The 20,556-nt window shown below is 45.0% G+C and overlaps 1 pseudogene; it reads left to right on the top strand.

Moving 5' to 3' along the window:
• The window catches only part of LOC129734152 (ankyrin repeat domain-containing protein 26-like), a 59,189-nt pseudogene that overhangs the window by 11,606 nt on the left and 27,027 nt on the right, over positions 1-20,556 (top strand).

Raw genomic sequence — 20,556 nt, 5'->3', positions numbered from 1 at the left:
GATGTTACCAGAGCGTGTGTAGCTGCTGATCAAATGCTACAGAGCGGGCCTGGCAGAACCTGCTGTATTCCAGGTGTTGTGCCTATACGTGCTCTTCTGTCGGTGCATTTTAGCATAAGCCTGCATTTGGCACAGTGTAAGTAGTCCTAGCTGAGGCTGGAACCAGCAGTTCCCCTCTGCTAGGACGGGTGCCCTCACTGGTCTCTAGCTCCTTTCCCGTTTTTGTGTGCGTGTCTCCACGAGAGCGAATCCTGAATCAGTTTTACCTAACGGACTAGCTTAAAACAGAGAAATGAAGATAGTTTAATCTGGCCAGGAACCTACTGAGACTGAGCCTTGCGTGTGCCTAGTAGAGAAGAGATTGGGATGTTGGCCCCTGAGATAGAGACAAGTTGTGTGTTCGGGGTGAGATTTTGGGCTGTGAGCCTCTCCTCTTTTTAAATGGCAATGCTTAGGTGTCTACCTACTGGGAAGGTGCAGGGTAAAAACTGCTAGTCAAGGAAGATCTTTTCTGGTAGCGCTACAAAAGGAGCATTGTTTCTTGCTGATCTTAGCGTGAAGATGTGTCGGGTGGTGTTTCTATGGTACTTCTTGTACAGTGGATAGTGGTAGTCAGTGGAAAATTCTGGAGCTGTAGACTGGAGAGCAGGTGACCTAGAACACTATGCCACAGGGCTGCAGCGTGGGGGAGCCTCTTCCTGAGTGTGACACAAACCCGTGTTCACTGCTGCTTGTAGCTGTGTCAGCTGTTGTGCATAGCCATCTCCTGCTGGAGAGGAGGCAAGAGAGGTGGCGATCCAAAGGAAATACCGTGGTATGTTTTGTGTGCTGGGTGTGAAGAAACCCTCGAATTCAACACTCGCTCCTTAGTTTGTCCTCAGCAACAGAACCGCTGTGCACCTTTTGGGCGCAGGGGTGATGGGGAAAAGCAGAGTGAAATAGAAGGGCTCAGTGTCTCCCCTCTTCCTGCATTTGTAGGTGCCCTGACTGCAGTGGGAGCAGAGGAAGAGGAAGATGCTGAATCTCCCTGGGATTCTGAGGTATTCCCTGTGAAGGACACCGGGGTTCCCAGTGGGGCGGGGGTGGGGAGCGAGATCCAGAAGCACTCGGAGCTTGGGCCCTGCCGCGGCTGAGGCTTATTTCCCCTTCTCCTGGTTCTGCTGTATGTTTGTAACTGGGGGCCCTTGAAATACTTGTGCTGTGTGCTAGCTGCTCAGCGAGGCTTGGGGTGAAGGTAGGTCGAGCTAATGATTTGGGTCTCGTGGCAACTGGCCCTTGCAGTTGGGTTTCTAGTACAGTATTGCGGCAGTGAAGTTCCTTGCTGCTTAAAATAGTCTGAGCTTCTCAGCGGGGCTGGCGGGATTGTTGCTTTTTCACCACACAACTCTGTTCCGCTGACGTGTTCAGTGGTTGCCCTTAGGGTCTGCAGCCTAGACGATGAGCTGCTTTGGGAAAGAGCCTTTCTACCGTTTTGGCCCTTTTTGAGAGTAATGTTCAACAGAGATACCGCACGTGCTGGCTGTGTTTGCCCTTTTAGTTCTTCCTGTCTGTGGTAATGGGTTAGAAGAAAGCGAGCAGAGTCTGTAGCTTACGCCCTCTGACTTTTCTTGTGAGGAAGAAGGAACTCTTCCCCACCCGCTTCTTAAAAATACAAGGCTCAAATGCTGCTGGGTTGTTTTGGGGTTTGTTTTTTTTTGTAGAGCCTTGGTTTGTGTAAGCTTTGTCTTGCTTGTCTTTGTTCAGCCCTTGCAACCGGGAGTAGCAATGTGTTCGCTCCCCACTGCAGGACGTGTGCCTGGGGAACATCAGCACAAATTTGAGTATCGGGTACGAGTTCAGTCGAAAGTTGGGCCCCCCCCAGACCTGCGGTTACGGGTTCGCAACCCACAGCTGGAGTTACCGTGTTAATTCTCTCTTGCGGCTGTGCAGTTTGCCAGCGTGACAGACTAGTTTAGATGAGTTGTGAGGTTTTTGCCCAAGATCTGAAAACACACAAGTCTGCTGTGATTTTCCAATATACTGTGCCTTGACGTGCCCTTTCCAAGGGGCTGATCAAAGGCTTTTGTGATTCCATGCTGTGCAAGTTGGCTTAGCAGGAACATTTTGCGTAGAAATGAGTTGAGAATTTGTACCGATGCTCACGCCCGTGTGTTATGCTCTACAGACGGATTCTGAAAGTCCGGAAGAAGGATCACCTGGTGTGTTGCTTCCAGCTGCAGACAGACACGGAGCACGCTCGCGGATTGTTTCAGGGGAGCGCCACACTGGTAACTTCGTGGTGGACTAAATGTTTGTCTGTAAACACGTATAGGCTGAAGTGAGCTTTTATCGATGTCTGCCTTAGGAATGCGCTTACGGTGTGGGTGCGCGCTATAGCAGTGAAGTGCTTAGTATTTGTTAATTAACACCAGCTCTCACGGCGCTTGCTGGCAAGTTGTAAGGGAAGTTACCTTGTTTGCGTTGCGTGTGTCCTTTGGATGTGTTTGTATCTCCTTGGGTTCGGGTTCTTGTGGCATAGTGCTGAAAGTGTATGTGGTTTAGGGCTGACCTGTCTGAACACCTGAACGTTCTTGGATGATAACGTAGCAGGAGAAAGCTATGATCTGGCCAAGCACTTTCCCCCCGTCTTAATTTTTGATACCTTGCTGTTATGCTTTGCCTAGGAGCTAAAATGTGACTGAAAGTTCAGGGTTTGTTGTGAAGGGCTTCTGCCTGTAGTTTGTGCCGCTGTCTCTTGAGCATCTGGAGTGTAGAATGGCAGGGAAGTTTTGCTGTTGGCGTAGAACTCTCATCTGAAGGATTTCTCCTTTACTAAACGGTCAGTCCTGCTTGTAGTGTAAGTATGATAGAATAGCTGAAGAAGCGTATCCAGTTTTAGTTTAGTAAGCTGGAAGCAAAACTTTAAAAGCTCCTGGGAGCTTGTAAATCCCCTTGCTGAGTAGTTGTCATGCTTTGTATGATTCTACTAAGAGAAGTTTAAAGTCAGCGTAAAAAGGAGGTAAAAGGTGATTACGCTAATCTTTCTAAGGTTTTTCTGTACTGCTAGACCACCAAGTTTACTGAAATCAAATGCTGTTTGCTTTTTAACCGCTTTTGTAAACATGAAAATTTTGCTGTGGAGCCCTTCTTAGTAACATTTCGTGCACTTCTTTCATGAGAGGACTCAAACTGTAAGATGACTAAAGCAGAGGACTTGAGAAATATAGGTGGGCCAGTAGATTGTGTGGGTTTGTAAATGATTTCCATGTTGGCCAAAAAATTTTTTAAAAATTACATATTTGGAACTGTGCTATAAATGCAGATTACAACCAATTGTAAGGTGTTGGTTTTTTTCCTTTCCACACAAGCTAGACCCGAACAACCTGATAAGAACTAGTTTGCTTCTACCTCATTGAATGATGTGTATGAGGTGTCTGTGTCCGCACCCACGTTTCCTCTGTCCCATCAATGGAAAGGAAAATACTCCTCGACATTAAACACTTGTAGGATAATCGCAGTCGTAGTGCTGCTGGCCTGTTTTATGGTAATTCGTTACAGCAGACCAGCTTTGGCTTTTGAAATAATCTTTGTAGAAGGCAGGATTCAGCTCCTCAAAATAAGTATTTTGATCTTGTTGTTGTGTTAACAAGCATGTCCTTCCTGCTTCCTATGGATTGTCCTAGTTCTGTGAGTATTATTTCTTAAATCCAAGGCGCACGATGGGAAGCGTGCGTTGTCCATTTCTTGTATACCGATACAAATGCTGGATGTTGAAGTGGATTGAATGTTAAGTATCGCAGTCTCGATGGAATAAAGCTTGCGAGTAATACTTAGTTGTAGAAACTGCTGATGTTGAATGGAGTGAAAGGTACCTTCAATTAAATGAAGTAACACTTCCCAAAACGTTTTTTTACCTCCAGGCATTTTGGAGAACCCCGACAATTCCCAGGTAAGTATTTGTTTGTGTCAGACTGACTACTTGTCCTGCTCGTTAAATATTATGTAGTTACTTTAAGTTTGATTTTTTTATTTTTTTTTTTTTTTTTTTTGTCGTCATTGGGTTGTCTTTCATAGCTGAAGACCCCTGCATCTGTTTTGGAAATGAATGAAACCTCTCCTAAAAAAATGCAGCAGAAATCAGGTAATGTTCACGGCATGTAGTTCTGGGTTTAGCTTCGTAATCTTTCTAGACGGGAGTATTTAATAAAGCATCTGATTGATTTGTTTTGCGGATCTGTTGGAGGAATTTGGTTTAGGACACGCAGAAGATGTTGAAGGTGTTCATAACAATCTCTTTGTAGTGTTCTTTTATGAACAGAGCCATTGTACTTGCAATTTTCTTTCTAATAAGAAATTAATGGCTCTAGCAAGGCATCCCGGGACCAGGTGGTGTGCTGAAATATACCTCGGTGTATGCGTTTGCTCCCTCCTCTAGCCTGCTGTTCAGCACTGTCCATACCCTTCCATGATGTACGCTTCCTACACCGTACTTGCTGTCATCTCCCCTTTTCAGGCAGTCCTGAAAGTCTGCTTTTCTTTCAGGGGCTCAACACCCCCCCCCCCCCATTCCTGATTGTCTTGGTCCTTTGAGCATGTGCTGTGGCTGATTCCAGGCTAGGGGGCTGTAGGCTAGGCTGTCCAGGAGCTGCAGGTGAGCCACAAAGGGGAATTCTTGGGCTCGTGCCGTAGCTGTAGTTTGCAGGAATTATTACTTGCCTGGCTTTATCTCTACCTGTCTGGCAGTCGTTTTGAAACATGTACAAACACGTTCCTCTGAGGCTTCCCTCTCTTGTTTCATGGAAAATGACCAGCAGGCTCAGAGGCAGGGGAGGGAGGTGAGGAAGAGAGGCAAGATGGGAGGAAATGAGTGTCAGCGTGTTGTCAGGAATTCTTTTTTCTTTGGAAACAAGGCTAAAGTTGAGGCGGCTAGCTGGTCGGCTATGTATTGGGGAGAGGGTATGTAACCTTAATGGGGGTTTTTTGTTTCTTTGTTCTGAGGTTTATTGATTTGTATAGTTGATAACTTGTGTTGTATTTTGTATTAATCACGCTTGTTAATCGGATGAGAAACAATTTGCCATTCAGGTTTTAGAGTTTCTGCAATTGGCTATTGACAATATAAACCAGAGAGAGGTGAACAGATATGCAGAAAAGTAAGCGGACTTGGAACTCTTTGTATTCTCTACTTAGAAGTTACAAGTTCTTTGGCATCTGTGCTTTAGGCGAAGAAAAAAACCAGTATTGTTGTTCTTTTGACAATAATAGAGATGAAACTTCTCTCTAGGAGATGTATCTTCCTCCTTCTCCTCTCGCTCTTCTCCCTCCCCTGTATTTGCAATGGGTAAGCGACAGGTCCTCTCTTGCCCTTTATTTTGCAGTGACGGTGTTCTGGTAGGACACACAAATACTTGTTAGAGGTTGTTCAGTTAAAACTTGAGTTTTGGTTATGCGTGTATTCCACAGTAATGTGAAGCGTAGCCCCACAACGGACCAGTATGTTACGATATTCCCGACACAGAAAGGTTGCCTTTTCGTGGCTCATTTCATGGCGGCTGTTCTTCCTGCGTGGCTTTATTCAGCTGCGTCATGCTGGTTTTTAGCCATATGTTACCTTGAAGGTCAGGTGCCAAGAAGTAGGTGTAGATGTAAAAATTTCTTTCTTTCAAACATTTTATGTTTGGATTTGGGTTTAAGGAATTTAGGTTGCTTCGGCAAAGCATCGTGATTCCTGCAGCACAAATATTTCTGACTCTAAAAGGGTTGAAATGCCATCCTTGACAACTTGATTTCATAAATCTGGAGAACAGGTACAGTATCTTTCACAATTAAATGTTCAGTGAGGGCTGGAATTTCCCATTCTATTTACTTTGTTACTGTCGCATAGTAATACATTCTTAAAATCTCTTTTTGAGGCAAAGTAGTGGTGTTCTCGTGTTTTCTGTATAGAAGAGTAGCTGCTGTCCACTGCAATCTGCAAAAAGTCATTATGTAAGAGAGTTTATGAGGAGGGAAGCCTCAGAATAGAGTGGAGAGGTGAGGACTAATTGGAAAGAACTCAGATGACCAGAAGTCATTTTTCAATGCTAGCTAGAAGAGCAGACAGAGTAAAAGGTGGGGGATTCGCATCTTTTTGTGTGCGCTGCGCTGCAGGCATCCGTTACTAAAAATGCATGGTAGCAATAGATGACAGGCAACAATACTGGAATCTGGTTTACCCTGTGAATTTTTTATATACGTTTTTTTGAATGGTGGTCTCTTCAGAAGCCTTGGAGTAGGGTTCTGCCAGTGTTTTGACTAAGAATTTCTCCCTGTGCTAAAAGTGAAGAACTCTTGACAGCGAGGAGTCATCCTCTTTCACAATGTTGACAGAAGCCAATAGAAGCCAGTGTTGGCAGAAAATAGACTCGTGAATTACTGCTCCAAGGAAAGAAGAAATTTTACTTGCAACAGCTAATGGGAGAAGTCCTTATCTTTTTAGTTTATGTTTTTGAGTTATTTTTCCAGTGGTTGGAGAAAATAATTACGGACTGGAGTTACTGACACGATGAGAACTGGAATTTTGCAGGTAGAAGAACACTGTAGCCTTTCATCTTTCCTGCTTCTTCCTTGTTCTGTACCCATCATACAGAAATGTCAAGATTGATTAAACCCTATGGAAAAGGGTTCTTAGGGGCTCCAACGTTGTTAAAATCTTACCTAAAAAGGGAGACTTCAGGCTCAGATAGCTGCTGCTGAAAACTTTCCCGTTGACCGTGATGGGCAAGGCTGCAGAGGAGTTAAGGGTTGCTTTTCATTCTAGCAGCATGGCGCCTAGTTTTGAAGTGACTGCACTCTGAAACAGAATCCGAAAGACGAAGACACCTACGTACTCTGAACAGAGAATGTGACTTGCATCCTTAGAAGGCCCGTACAAAAGAAAACCCTGGGTGCTCGCAGGTCTGCTTTTATCCAGCTTTCAGGCAGATACGGTTGACCAGAAAAGCTGGTCATTCAGCCTGTGCTGTGCACAGGGGAGGTGTCACAGCTCTCCTGCATCCACAAAATATCTAAGTCTATCTTCTAAGCAAAATTGTGGTGCCCATGTTACATGATGGGAGTGATGGCGCATATCAAGTTGTATGGTAGGAAGCTGCCTGCATTTTTCTGTTTGTGACCTGAGTGAACACTGGTGAAGTGACAGAAGAAGTCTGGTAAGCGTACCTTCATGGAAGCAGAGTAGGAGCAGCCCCGTCTGTCTGACCGACTGACCACCCGCTGCTGTACTTGGGTGGAGAGGCTTCTAGGAGTAGCACATAGACAATGAAAGTTTGTGAAAGGAGTCACCTACAGGAGAAAATGCCAAAAGCGAGGTTGGCCCTGTGATTCATCAATAGTAGACCCTTTTGTATTTTTATGATCTTCTGGATTTTCTTCCTGTCTTGCTCGCTTTTCTTGTGCGAAGAGTGTTGCGTCCCTCTCTAGCAGCAAAGCTTTGTGCATAGCCATCTCCTGCTGGAGAGGAGGCAAGAGGTGGCGATCCAAAGGAAATACCGTGGTATGTTGTGTGCTGGGTGTGAAGAAACCCTCGAATTCAACACTCGCTCCTTAGTTTGTCCTCAGCAACAGAACCGCTGTGCACCTTTTGGGCGCAGGGGTGATGGGGAAAAGCAGAGTGAAATAGAAGGGCTCAGTGTCTCCCCTCTTCCTGCATTTGTAGGTGCCCTGACTGCAGTGGGAGCAGAGGAAGAGGAAGATGCTGAATCTCCCTGGGATTCTGAGGTATTCCCTGTGAAGGACACCGGGGTTCCCAGTGGGGCGGGGGTGGGGAGCGAGATCCAGAAGCACTCGGAGCTTGGGCCCTGCCGCGGCTGAGGCTTATTTCCCCTTCTCCTGGTTCTGCTGTATGTTTGTAACTGGGGGCCCTTGAAATACTTGTGCTGTGTGCTAGCTGCTCAGCGAGGCTTGGGGTGAAGGTAGGTCGAGCTAATGATTTGGGTCTCGTGGCAACGGGCCCTTGCAGTTGGGTTTCTAGTACAGTATTGCGGCAGTGAAGTTTCTTGCTGCTTAAAATAGTCTGAGCTTCTCAGCGGGGCTGGCGGGATTGTTGCTTTTTCACCACACAACTCTGTTCCGCTGACGTGTTCAGTGGTTGCCCTTAGGGTCTGCAGCCTAGACGATGAGCTGCTTTGGGAAAGAGCCTTTCTACCTTTTTGGCCCTTTTTGAGAGTAATGTTCAACAGAGATACCGCACGTGCTGGCTGTGTTTGCCCTTTTAGTTCTTCCTGTCTGTGGTAATGGGTTAGAAGAAAGCGAGCAGAGTCTGTAGCTTACGCCCTCTGACTTTTCTTGTGAGGAAGAAGGAACTCTTCCCCACCTGCTTCTTAAAAATACAAGGCTCAAATGCTGCTGGGTTGTTTTGGGTTTTTTTTTTTTTTGTAGAGCCTTGGTTTGTGTAAGCTTTGTCTTGCTTGTCTTTGTTCAGCCCTTGCAACCGGGAGTAGCAATGTGTTCGCTCCCCACTGCAGGACGTGTGCCTGGGGAACATCAGCACAAATTTGAGTATCGGGTACGAGTTCAGTCGAAAGTTGGGCCCCCCCCAGACCTGCGGTTACGGGTTCGCAACCCACAGCTGGAGTTACCGTGTTAATTCTCTCTTGCGGCTGTGCAGTTTGCCAGCGTGACAGACTAGTTTAGATGAGTTGTGAGGTTTTTGCCCAAGATCTGAAAACACACAAGTCTGCTGTGATTTTCCAATATACTGTGTCTTGACGTGCCCTTTCCAAGGGGCTGATCAAAGGCTTTTGTGATTCCATGCTGTGCAAGTTGGCTTAGCAGGAACATTTTGCGTAGAAATGAGTTGAGAATTTGTACCGATGCTCACGCCCGTGTGTTATGCTCTACAGACGGATTCTGAAAGCCCGGAAGAAGGATCACCTGGTGTGTTGCTTCCAGCTGCAGACAGACACGGAGCACGCTCGCGGATTGTTTCAGGGGAGCGCCAGACTGGTAACTTCCTGGTGGACTAAATGTTTGTCTGTAAACACGTATAGGCTGAAGTGAGCTTTTATCGATGTCTGCCTTAGGAATGCGCTTACGGTGTGGGTGCGCGCTATAGCAGTGAAGTGCTTAGTATTTGTTAATTAACACCAGCTCTCACGGCGCTTGCTGGCAAGTTGTAAGGGAAGTTACCTTGTTTGCGTTGCGTGTGTCCTTTGGATGTGTTTGTATCTCCTTGGGTTCGGGTTCTTGTGGCATAGTGCTGAAAGTGTATGTGGTTTAGGGCTGACCTGTCTGAACACCTGAACGTTCTTGGATGATAACGTAGCAGGAGAAAGCTATGATCTGGCCAAGCACTTTCCCCCCGTCTTAATTTTTGATACCTTGCTGTTATGCTTTGCCTAGGAGCTAAAATGTGACTGAAAGTTCAGGGTTTGTTGTGAAGGGCTTCTGCCTGTAGTTTGTGCCGCTGTCTCTTGAGCATCTGGAGTGTAGAATGGCAGGGAAGTTTTGCTGTTGGCGTAGAACTCTCATCTGAAGGATTTCTCCTTTACTAAATGGTCAGTCCTGCTTGTAGTTTTTTTCTTATTTTGTGTTAAGATTGTTGTCACAAGTAGGGTGATTCAAGATGCACTTTAGGTGTAAGTAAGTAATATGAAGTCATGCTGTTTATAAAAATGTGTGGTTTTTCACTGCAGGTGAGAACTCAGGATCTACCTTTCATATGTCATCATCAGGTGAAAAAGAAGACGTGAAGGATGGCATTGAATATTATGGTGTGCAGGTATGTAAACCCAAATATTTTGGATTGCAGTCTGATTCAGTAGGCTGTATTATACACTAAGGTAAAGAAAACTTACCAGTCAGTGAATAATGCTTATGGGACGTCCTGTAGGTGAAGGCTGCGTTACAGTCTGAAGGAAAGCTGGATACAGTCTTCTTATGGTGGGGTAAAATCCTTGTCACTATGTCGGATGCTTGCTGTTACACTGATTTTTTTTTCAGTTGGTTTGCTTAAATTTTGAGGGGTGTTTTTCCTCTTGTGCACTGCTGAGAAACAGTGCGGCCAAATGCGGGTTTTATTGCCTGTGCAAAATGCACGTTCAAGTGAAGAGGGAGATTTGTCTGTAATAGGCTGATCTGTTTGATGAAACATGCCGGTCTTCCTCTTTGTAAGACAAGGATCAAAGAGAGCACCTTGAAATGTGGTGACCTTTCTGAGGCTTCCCCAGCCTCTGCAAAATACGCTCTTGTTTGGCCACGCGAAGTGTTTGAAAAGGGTTTCTAGAGGGTATCCTAGAGGGGAATAAGGCAGGCGTCCTGCTTGTGTTGGGCGTGCGGGGCAGGGCTGCACAGCGGGGTCTGGCGTCCTCTGGAACACCCGAAGGGACAGCGTAGCAAATGATTTCCACCCCACAGCCGGGCATCACGAGAGAGGGACGTGCCTAATTCTAGGAGGCAAAGCGCAGGACTTAAGGCTGTTGCAAGGCGGTAGTAGTTGGCCAGTGAGCTTGGGAAGGGGGAGGGTGAGACAGGTGGTGTCTGGCTGAGGTGCTCCTTCCCTCTTGTGAGCGGAGGGGTCTTTGCCGCGGGAGAACAGGGCCTGGCTGACGAGAGGAGCGCGAGGAGCGTGACGGTCTCAGCCCGCTGGGACACCAAGGCTGCAGGCCCTGTTCAGAAGGCACCGTGAGGGGAAGGAGCGTGTGGGCAGGACTGTGACACGGGGCAGAAGCAGAAACAGAGCGTGGGGACAGGGACTTGAGGGGGCTGGGTAGGGTTAAGGCGTGGTGCGGTTTTCCTGCGAGCTTGGGTTCCTGATTCCTGGGATGAGGGCAGGAGCAGGCAGGTTTCCCTAATAAATCCTTTCCTTTGCACCTTGGAGTGGAATTTATTATTTCTGAAGCTTGGGTGAAGAAATAATCCTCCCTTAGCCAGTTCTCTGTGTGGTGAACGGTAAGAAGCTTGTCATGTTCATTCCCGTTGGGTTAGCTTAGGTGGCCGGGGACTGTGCAATGCCAGACGGTAGAGCGCGATGGAGGGAGGAGGGTGGGTGAGGAAAATGTTGGCAGTTAAATGAAAAATGGTATTAAAGCAATAAACCATGAAAAATAAACATGCTCTGTGACAAGTGCTGGCGGTTACAGAAAGCAAGCAGGCTAAAAGGTAAAAGCAACCCTAATGCCTAGGCAAACCTAACCCAAGAAACTGCTGACTCTGAGTCCTTCTCTAGTTAAGAAGATGGTGTGCAGTGAACCTTTCATTTAGTGTCCCTTGATTTTTGTAGTGAAAATGGCTTTCAAAATGCCTTATTTCTATTATAGGATGAGTTTGCAACAGAAATTGCATAGATTAACTGTAATATTTTTTCTTGATAATCTTTCTGTCTGTACCTGTTTACTTAAGGATAAATATATTTTAGAAACTACCAACTTGATAGAAAAAACCAGCACATGAAAATCACACTGATAAGGCAGAAATTTTACATCAGAAATTTCACAGCAGAAAATGAGGAATTGCACAGTGCTGACAAGCAGTTAAGTCCAAAACCTTCGGAAGAAAGATATGCAAGAATGTGAGTTGAAAATGAGAAAAGGAAATTGAAAACAAATTGTAAAAATGTTACAGCAGAGCTAAAGCAGCTGCCTGGTGAAATTCATGAAACTGGGAAAACTCCTTCCCTTGTGGAAGAAATGTCAGAAGATGGCTTCAGTGCTGAGCTGAAGAGTTCTCATGTTGTTTTGTCTCATGCAACAGAATCAAGTAACAACTTAGAAAGTAAAGGTGAATTTGGAGATACTAAACTTATGCTAGGTGGAAAAGTACCCAAAATGGAAACTGTAATCCGAGTCTTGGTGTCCTTTCTGATCAAGATAACTGAAATGCAAACATGGAAGATACCTGGAGTACAGATGAAGAAGATTGCACAACCAATATCAGTGATACAAAGATGCCTCTAGCAAAAGGAGAGAGAGAAAAAAAGCGCCTCCTATGGAAACGGAAGAGAATGAAAATGGAAGTAGTAGAAATGCAGTGGGAGGTCCTGAATACTCCCCGAGATACAGCTTTAAAACAAGTCTTTTGGATGACATTTCTAATATTATTCCTAAAATAAGACAGTTCCTACACGTGGTGAAAATGCACTTCTTGTAACAGAGAGGGAACTTGGAAAAGACTCTGGATTTAGTGATGATGATCCCAGGGACTGCTTTATCGACAACAAAATAGGAGAAACAGAAATGGAAAGTCTTTTTGCAAGTGCTCAGCAATCATGTGTCATGCTGAAAAGGAATCTTGATGAAGAACTAAACCAAGATACGGGAAGATTTAAGGGTAAGGTAGGAATGCTGCAAATAGTATTCCTGGCTTTGGAGAAAGAGAAGGTACAGCTGCCAGAAGAGGTGGTTCACCTGCTACTCTTTAATCTCGCTCCGGATCAACGGTGCTGCTCACTTTAGCTATTCGTCACGAAGGGGAAATGCTTCCTACAAATTGGGGTTTGTTCTAATTAAATTGGTGACTGGTGAATAAAGAGGGCAGTGGAGAGTTGTCTTTTCCCCCATTTTTGGAAAACGGAATGCATTATTGTTCCAGTTTAACAATAGGTGGCACTTGGTTCCAGTGCAAGTAGTTATCTCTTCATTGTCATAAAAAGAAATCCATACAATTACATCAGTTCTGATTCTGAATCAAAGAATGAAAATAGCTTCTGGACAGGGTCTTGACTACTAATTCATGTGCTGTGCTATCTGCGTGGTGTGTCTTCGTTGCCTTTCACTAAAATTCCTCTTTCCTGTGAAACCAGTTGTGTTTGTGGGTTTGGGATCTTTTTTTCTTTCCTCTCCTTGTTCGCAGATCCACTTGATTTTTTTCTGGTGGTGTTACAACGAACATTGTGCAGTCCTCCTAACGCTTTGTCCATCAGTAATGTTTTCACTTTTTTCTTGTTCCTGTTTTAAGAGACACTATTGTTTTCTTTCTAAGGGCTGTATTTTTGTTATGTCTTGCATGATGAGTGAATTCAAAGTACTTTCAATGGCATAATACACTTTGTAGTGTAATTTTGTGAAAATGCTTCTCTATGAATTAAAAAAAATCATTTTATATTATTTCAGGGGTAAACCCTGAATTAATCAATCTTGGATGTGGTGTTTCTGTCTTCTAGAAATACATGAAGCTTAACTTTGTTTTTATAGGTTAAGAAGGAAAAAAGCAAACAAAGATGTTCAAAAGTGCAGGCGGTGGCAAAACAGGAGTGTGTGGATAAATTAAATAACATCACTAATCGGCAAATGAAACAAAAGATTACTGTAAGGAAGAATGACTGTTTGAAAATGGAGAGTGAAAACACAATAGAAGAAAAAGACAAAAGGAGTTTTTCATCTGGGGAGAGCTCAAAATTGATTAAAGTGCCAATGAAAGGGTAAGCTAAGGAGATAATCTCTAGCTCTTATATGTAGTGCTATGTAAGTGTCTTAGGTTTTCTGATACTGTGGTAGTTGAAGTAGTTTCCTCAGTGGTGAAAGCCATAGTGAGTAGTCCACTGCTTCTCAAAAAATGAAGAAAAATTCTTTTTTGACAAAATGAAGCGCACGATGGAGGTTCAAATTTATTGCCTGCTCTAAAAAAAGAAAAGGGGAAACCAAAAGAAAACCCCCACCTAAATCCCTGTGATTTCCATGTCAACACTGAGGTAAAATGCATCTTCAAAACCAGAACTGAAGACTGGAAAAAGCAGTTATTTTTGTAGGAAAAGGCCACCTAGAAAAGAAAAGTAGGAACTTGGGGTTTGCTACTCCTCCCTTTTCTAGGTGATTTTAGTGATCTCCGTGCAGTTGGTGTTTTCCTTTTCATTAAGTTAATATGCCCTTTGTCAGGAGAGGGGAAAAGATGATATTACCAAACCAATCTCAAAAGTCTAAAGAAGGCACACGTATTTTTATGCAGACCTAAGCAGGAGCTTTTTCTGTCTGTCCTTCAAAGGAATCTCTGCTCTAGGTGCTTTCTGTACCGTGGCTATTGGATATAGTCCAGCTTAACCTGGATCTAGCTCAGATTCCACGTGTCCCCCTCACTCCTAGGGGAAGGGTTTTAAATACTTGGGCATATTCCACGATCTTTACAGTCAAGTCTGTGATTTTATCATAGATATTTTTTGTCTCTGTTGTTTCTGGACATCATCTTAAGTATGTCTGTTTCACAGAAATATTTTTTATAAACCTATTCACTTGGTGATTTTTTTTCCTTCTTTCTGTGTAATGCAGTAAAATTGCCCTGAATGCCAAAGGTGCAAAGAAAAGTAAAAGACAGCCTTCAAAGCAGAAGGCTCATCAGCAGATGAGCTCTTCCAGTGGCAATCATGGTCAAGTACCGGATGAGAGCACTTCCAGTGAAACATCTGAGGATGAAGGAAGGTATGCATATAAGGAATGCTGAAAATAAAACTTACTTAATGATAAAAATTGGCCTGAGAGCTAGAGGCTAGTTTGGGTTTTTGTTGTGTGTTTAGGTTTTTTGTAAACCTGACGCCTATGAAGATTCTTGTTCTTTCGTGTGACCACCTGATGTTCTTTCTTGTTCTTTCTTGTTCTTTCCTGTGACTACCTGATGCGCTTTGTGTTGACAAACACTTCACTTTTGTTTAGAGTGCTTTTGAACATGCTGGCCAAGTCAACAATGAGGTCACGTGCACAAATTCTGATTAATTACATGAGTGTGTGCACAGGCATAGAAGTATTTCATGTGTTTAAAAAGGGTGAGGTATCTCAGTTTTTTTCACTGCAGGTGTCTCGGGATTTTTTGCCCTGCTCCCCGCTCCACCTTTTCTCTTGCAGCTGTTCCCTCCTGACTTCTTGCCCACCCTGAACTTACTTGTGTGGGTTGTGGCAAAGTGCGAAAGAGAAGTTGTTGACACCGTTCAGCCCTAGCTAAAAATCTGGTGTGTTAGCAACACTGTTTTGGTCAGAAATCTAACGCACAGCCCTGTGTGGGCTGCTGTGAAGAAAATAAACTGCATCCCAGCCAGACCCAGGACACCAGAGAATCCAAAATTACAGTTCTTTGACCTGTAGGAGAAGGATTCTCAGTACTGAAGGGAGCTGAACCCCTGGTATTAAACAGGGAATGCACGTAACCGTATAGCTCCATGTCTGTAGCTGTAAGATTTCTGTCACTTTGCGTGAAGTTTAGGGAACAGTTATTTCAACTGTTTGCTTAATATCTTGCGGAAAAATTAGCCTTCCAGTAGACATTAATAGCACACAATAATTGCTTCAGTCTTGAACTATATCTAGCAAAGTTACTATGCCAGATTTTAGTTTAATTCAGTTCTGCAATTAAGTTTTCAAAGCTACGTAGGTATTATTCATAATGCAAAGTAAGCATTTCAGTACTGAAATATATTTCTGTTTTCTAGACCTGCAGCAACAACCAGGAGTGAAAGGAACGAGGTACTGTAAAACTAGTTTCTTGGTAAACAGTCTCTATCAGCTTTTAATCACTTCGATGGGAGCAGTGTTTATGTAGTGATCAACCAGATGTACAAATTGCTGCTGGTACGCAGCTTTATTGTATTTGAGACAAATCTGTGGGCTGTGAAGGAGAGAATGAATCATTCCTGCATTTGTAATGGTCTGTAATACTAGACAGTGGAATTACAGAAAGTACTGTATTTTTTGTAGGTCAGCATACCAACGGAAGTAACTGATGGCCCTGGTTTAACTCACTCATCTGACCCAACTTCAGAGGATGTCCGGTTAGAAGCTTCAGCCTACAAGGAGACTATGCTGCTGTTGGAAGAGCTTAGCGTGGTTCATACGGGTATGTTTTCAAGTCTCTGTCTTCAGCCGTTACAAGTTCCCCTTAAATCATGATTTCTTTGTAGGCACTCCTAAGTATTTTAATTTCATATTTTGTTATAGTATCTCTTTGTGACTAGAGATCCCCCTCAAAAGCTGTGAAACTGACACCTAACCTGAGATGTTGCCTGCATTACCAGCCGATGTGCCTTACGTTATCATTGGTTCTCTGTCTAGTCAGAGCTGGAGAAGCAGCTTCTTGCAAAGTACAGTTCAGCTCCTTCTAATGCGGTCATCAAAAGTCAGCAAGAGCTTTTTCTTCTTTATATCCCCTTGATGTGGTTTAAGCCCAGCCACACCTAAACACCTAAGCACCACACAGCCACTCACTTGTTCCACCCCAGTGGGGTGGGGGAGAGCATCGGAAAGGGAAAAGTGAGAAAACTCATGGGTCGGCATGAAAACAGTTTAATAGCAAAAGCCACGCACGCAAGCAAAGCAAAGCAAGGAATTCATCCAGCACGTCCCATGGGCAGGCGGGTGTTCAGCCATCTCCAGGACAGCAGGGCTCCGTCACGCATAACAAATACTTGGGAAGACAAAGTGCCATCACTCTGGATGTCCCTCCCTTCCTTCATCCTCCCCCAGCTTTATATGCTGAGCATGATGCCGCGTGGCATGGCACATCCCTTGGGTCAGCTGTCCCAGCCGTGTCCCGGCCCGGCTCCTTGCGTACCCCCAGCCTGCTCGCTGGTGGGGTGGGGTGAGGAGCAGAAAAGGCCTTGGCTCTGTGTGGGCACTGCTGGGCCATAACGAACACATCCCCGTGCTACCAACCCTGTTTGCGGCACAACTGTAAAACATGGCCCCGTACCAGCGACTGCGAAGAAAATTAACACTATCCCAGCCACAACCAGCACACCCCTCAACAGCTAATGACAAAGAGTACAGCAAAATAATGGCTTTGCTTAAAAATAGTAAGTACATATATATAACAAATTTCAACTGTCATAAGATGCTTGCGTATATGCACAAGGCATTATATAAACATAAGCATCACTTACTAGGGCTCTTAAACTATGCTAAAATTTCATTAGGCAAGTGTTAACCTTGGCCGAAGGCCAAACTCCCCCCCCAGTGCTGCCACTGCCCCTCCTTGACAAAACGGGGCGAAAAAGCTGGTGGGTCAGTGTGAAGGCAGGGCTGTCACTTCCCAGGGACTGTCACTGGCAAAACAGACTCCACCGATTAAAATACATTTGGATAGTGAGAAACAAAGACCCCAAACCTGAGAAGGACACGTCGGCACCCCCCCTGCTCAAGCTCTGCTGCGCTCCTTCCCTGCCACCTCCCCAGGCAGCGCGGGGAGGCTGCGGTCGGCAGTCGGGACGTAGCAGTTTCTCTGCTGCTCCTTCCTCGTCCCTTTTCCCTGCTCCAGTGTGAGTCCTCCCCCAGGCTGCAGTCCTTCGGGGAAAATCTCCTCCAGCCTGGGCCCTCCATGGGTCGCAGGTCCTTCGGGAAGGATCCGCCTGCTCTGGCACGGGGTCCTCCGCAGCACTGCGCTGTGGGTATCTGCTCCAGCATGGTTCTCTCCGGGGCTGCAGGGGAATCTCTGCTCTGGCACCTGGAGCAGCACCTCTCCCTCCTCCTTCGCTGACCTGGGTGTTCGTTTGCGGGGCTGGTTTTCACATGCTTTTCCCCTTCTCTGCCCGTGTGGTGGTTTCGCCCTTTCCTACATTTGTTTTTCCTGAGGAGCTGCCAGCACGGCTGAGAGGCTCAGCTGTGCCCTGCGGTGGGTCCATTGAAACCGTCCATGGCCAGCACGGGGCGACCCCTGGCTTCTTCTCACAGGGACCTTCCCACTAACCTGCCACCTGCACCTAATACAGCAAAGCACTGAACAGCTTATACATTGGGCAGTATTTGTGCAGCTTTGTGTCTTTTCTGTCTCAAAACAGGTTCTGCTACTTTGTTGAAAATGCAAAACATGCTTCTTGAATATGAACAGAGAATAGAACGTCAGAAAAATCGGAATAAAGCGCTCTCAAGAGAAGTGAGGAAATTGGAAGATGAAAGGGAGGAGTCACAGTTCAGAGCGGAGAAGACTCAAGATTTGAAATCCGTGTTGGCTCACCAAGAAGCGGAATGGAAAAGGGGTATCCAAAGCCTTAGGTATGTAAATTGTGGTCTGATAATGTATTATCTTGTCAGTGGTTTTGTTCCGAAAGACACTGATGGTGCAGGCAACAGGATGAGAAGTTTCCAGTCTTTTGGGTTTGGGTTTTTTGAATCCCGTGGGCCAGTTATGCTATGAAGTACATAATGTGAGAGGGGAAAAATGGCCGGATATCAGCTCCATGTACAATGTTCTGGATGATGTTTTAACTTTGTTTTCTAGCAAGAGAAGAGGACAAGAGAGTGTGTATGGGGAAATCGGATTTATAAGAGAGATTTGAGAGATGGTTGGGTTTGGGTTTTTTTTTCATTTTGTCCTCGCGGCTTCAGTTGGCCTATAATACTAGGATTTCTGGTAACTCCACCCAGTGCAAGTCAAACCAGAGCTTAGAGCATTTGTTTGCTTACCTGTTTGTTTGTTGGAAAGGTCAAGTTTGGGATTGCCCCTTTCCCCACACTCCTGAGCTAGACCCGGAGGTGTGAGGTTTCTCATCGCTGTTGACATCACGTCAGACAGGGGTGGCCAGCAGGCACCGTAGGCAGTTGAGCAAGGACAACTGCAGAGCCCTGGCCTGGGAGGGGAGATCTCCTCGTGGTGATCCCCGGTGGGATGGCGTGGCTGGGGAGCTGGCCCAGCAGGGCCAGGCGGCCCAGGCAGAGAGCGAGCTCAGCAGGAGCCACCGTGAGCTGGCAGCTGGGGCGGCCCGCAGCGGCCTGGGCTGTCTGGGGGGCAGCAGTGCCAGGGCACTGGGGGCAGTGAGTGCCCACCCCTCCTCAGGGCTTGCTGAGCTGTGTCTCGAGCCCGGGGTCCGGTTTTTGGCCGCCCAGCCCAGGAGATCTTGCCCAGCCCGTGTGAGGTCGGCAGGGAGATGCCGGGCTGGCGCGGGGGCAGGAGCACCAGCCCTGTGAGGGGAGGCTGCGGGAGCTGGGCCTGGGGGAGTTGGGCCTCCCAGCGCGGGGGAGGGGAGTACGAGGAAGACGAGGCCGGTCCCAGCTTGGCCTGGGTTTGACTTCAGCAGGTGTTCAAAATCCTCAAGCATCTGTCAAGTATAAAGAAGTAGTATTTTCATTCTAAGTGAATTCTCCAAGCAGCGTTAATTTGTACTTTCGAAAGTTACACTTTTTATGAAATTACACTAGAAGTTATATGTAAAGCTTTTTCCTTGCAATATACGCCATTCAAATACAAACGTTTGTCAGTCTTTCAAGTAATTTTAGTGGTGGTTGATTCTTGTTTTGCAGAATTTCTAAAGCAGGCTTTCAATTGGCAGTTCTTCCCTTACGCTGACACTTGATTTTTTAAATTTTTTTTTTTGTTCACTGTTGCGAGTATATGGGAAAAAATAGTCAAAATAATGATCAAACACAAAGCTGCTTGCTTGTTTGGGTACCGTGGGCACACCATGGACCGTTTTTTACCATGTCAGTGCTTGTTGCTGATTGTTTCAGTTGGTAAAGAAGCTGACCTTCCATAAGGCTTTCCTTGTAAGTCAGCTTCAAAATGAAATTGCTGTAGTTTCTCCCAGAGGTAGATCCGACTGGGGTTTAAAACTGTTTTTAATCGTATTCAGCTTAAACCCCATGCATTTCTGAATCTGGTTTTGAACACTGACATCCTTCTGGAGTAAACAGAAGCTGCTTGTTCTGCCTGTGGTCAGCAGTTGTTTTAGACTTACAGAAGGCTTGCTGAAAAATTGTTGGGTCTGCCATAGGTAAGTGGCGTGCTGATTCACCAGTATTGCTTCTGGTCACTGAATCCGTAATGTGTAGGCACTGCTCAGTATACTAAGAAAATGTATACTAACCATAGTAAAAGTTTACGATGCTTTGATCTGATGAGACAACAAACTCCTTTTTCAGCAAAATGGCTGTAATATGAAGATGGATTTTTTTAATTTTATTATAGAAGTGTGCACACTGGTGTGTGTTTCCCTATACAAACTTACAAATAACTGATAAATCACTCAAAGTTTTTTTTTCTGTATCTTGTAAACTGATACCATGCACAATGGCATGAAGTTAGAATTCTTTAAAAAGTTGAAAAGTACAGTAAAAATATGAACTCTGAAAACGTTTAACATTTTTTATGGTTTGAGTTGTCTCTGCAAGTTCATCATGTGGAATATCTACTTTTATATCAGTGCTTTTGTTTCTCAAATACTCCGTTAAATCCCAGATCTTCTTTGAAACAAGAAGAAGAAAAGAGGCTCAGAGTAGAAGTGCTGTGTGAGAAAAGGAGAGAAGACCTCCGAAGGAAAGAAGATCAATGTTGTAAAGAGATGGAGGAGAAACAGAAACTTGAGTTACAGTCTAGGAATTTAGAAATGGAGTTAAGAACACTGAGAAGGCTCTTGAAACAGGTCTATTAAATAATGAATTAAACTCTTTGTCTTATTTTCTGCTTCTTTTCAATTGTATTCCAGTATGCCTAGAGAAGGAGGCGCTTTGTTCACGGAAGAGGCGTTGGATAACAGTTGTCAAATTTTGAGAACAGTAGAGTACAGTTGGTTCACAATTGGGTGGTTGTTTTTTTTTTTTTTTGCTTTGCAGTTTATTATTCCCTTTTTCCTTTTTCAAAATTTAGGTTTCATTTGTATTTCAGGCAAAGCCTGACCTTTTTTTGAATTACTAC

This window comes from Falco cherrug, chromosome W (genome assembly GCF_023634085.1).
Source record: "Falco cherrug isolate bFalChe1 chromosome W, bFalChe1.pri, whole genome shotgun sequence".
NCBI classification, from domain to species: domain Eukaryota; kingdom Metazoa; phylum Chordata; class Aves; order Falconiformes; family Falconidae; genus Falco; species Falco cherrug.
Note: the sequence above shows the minus strand (reverse complement) of the source record. Positions and strands in the feature narration are given on the sequence as shown.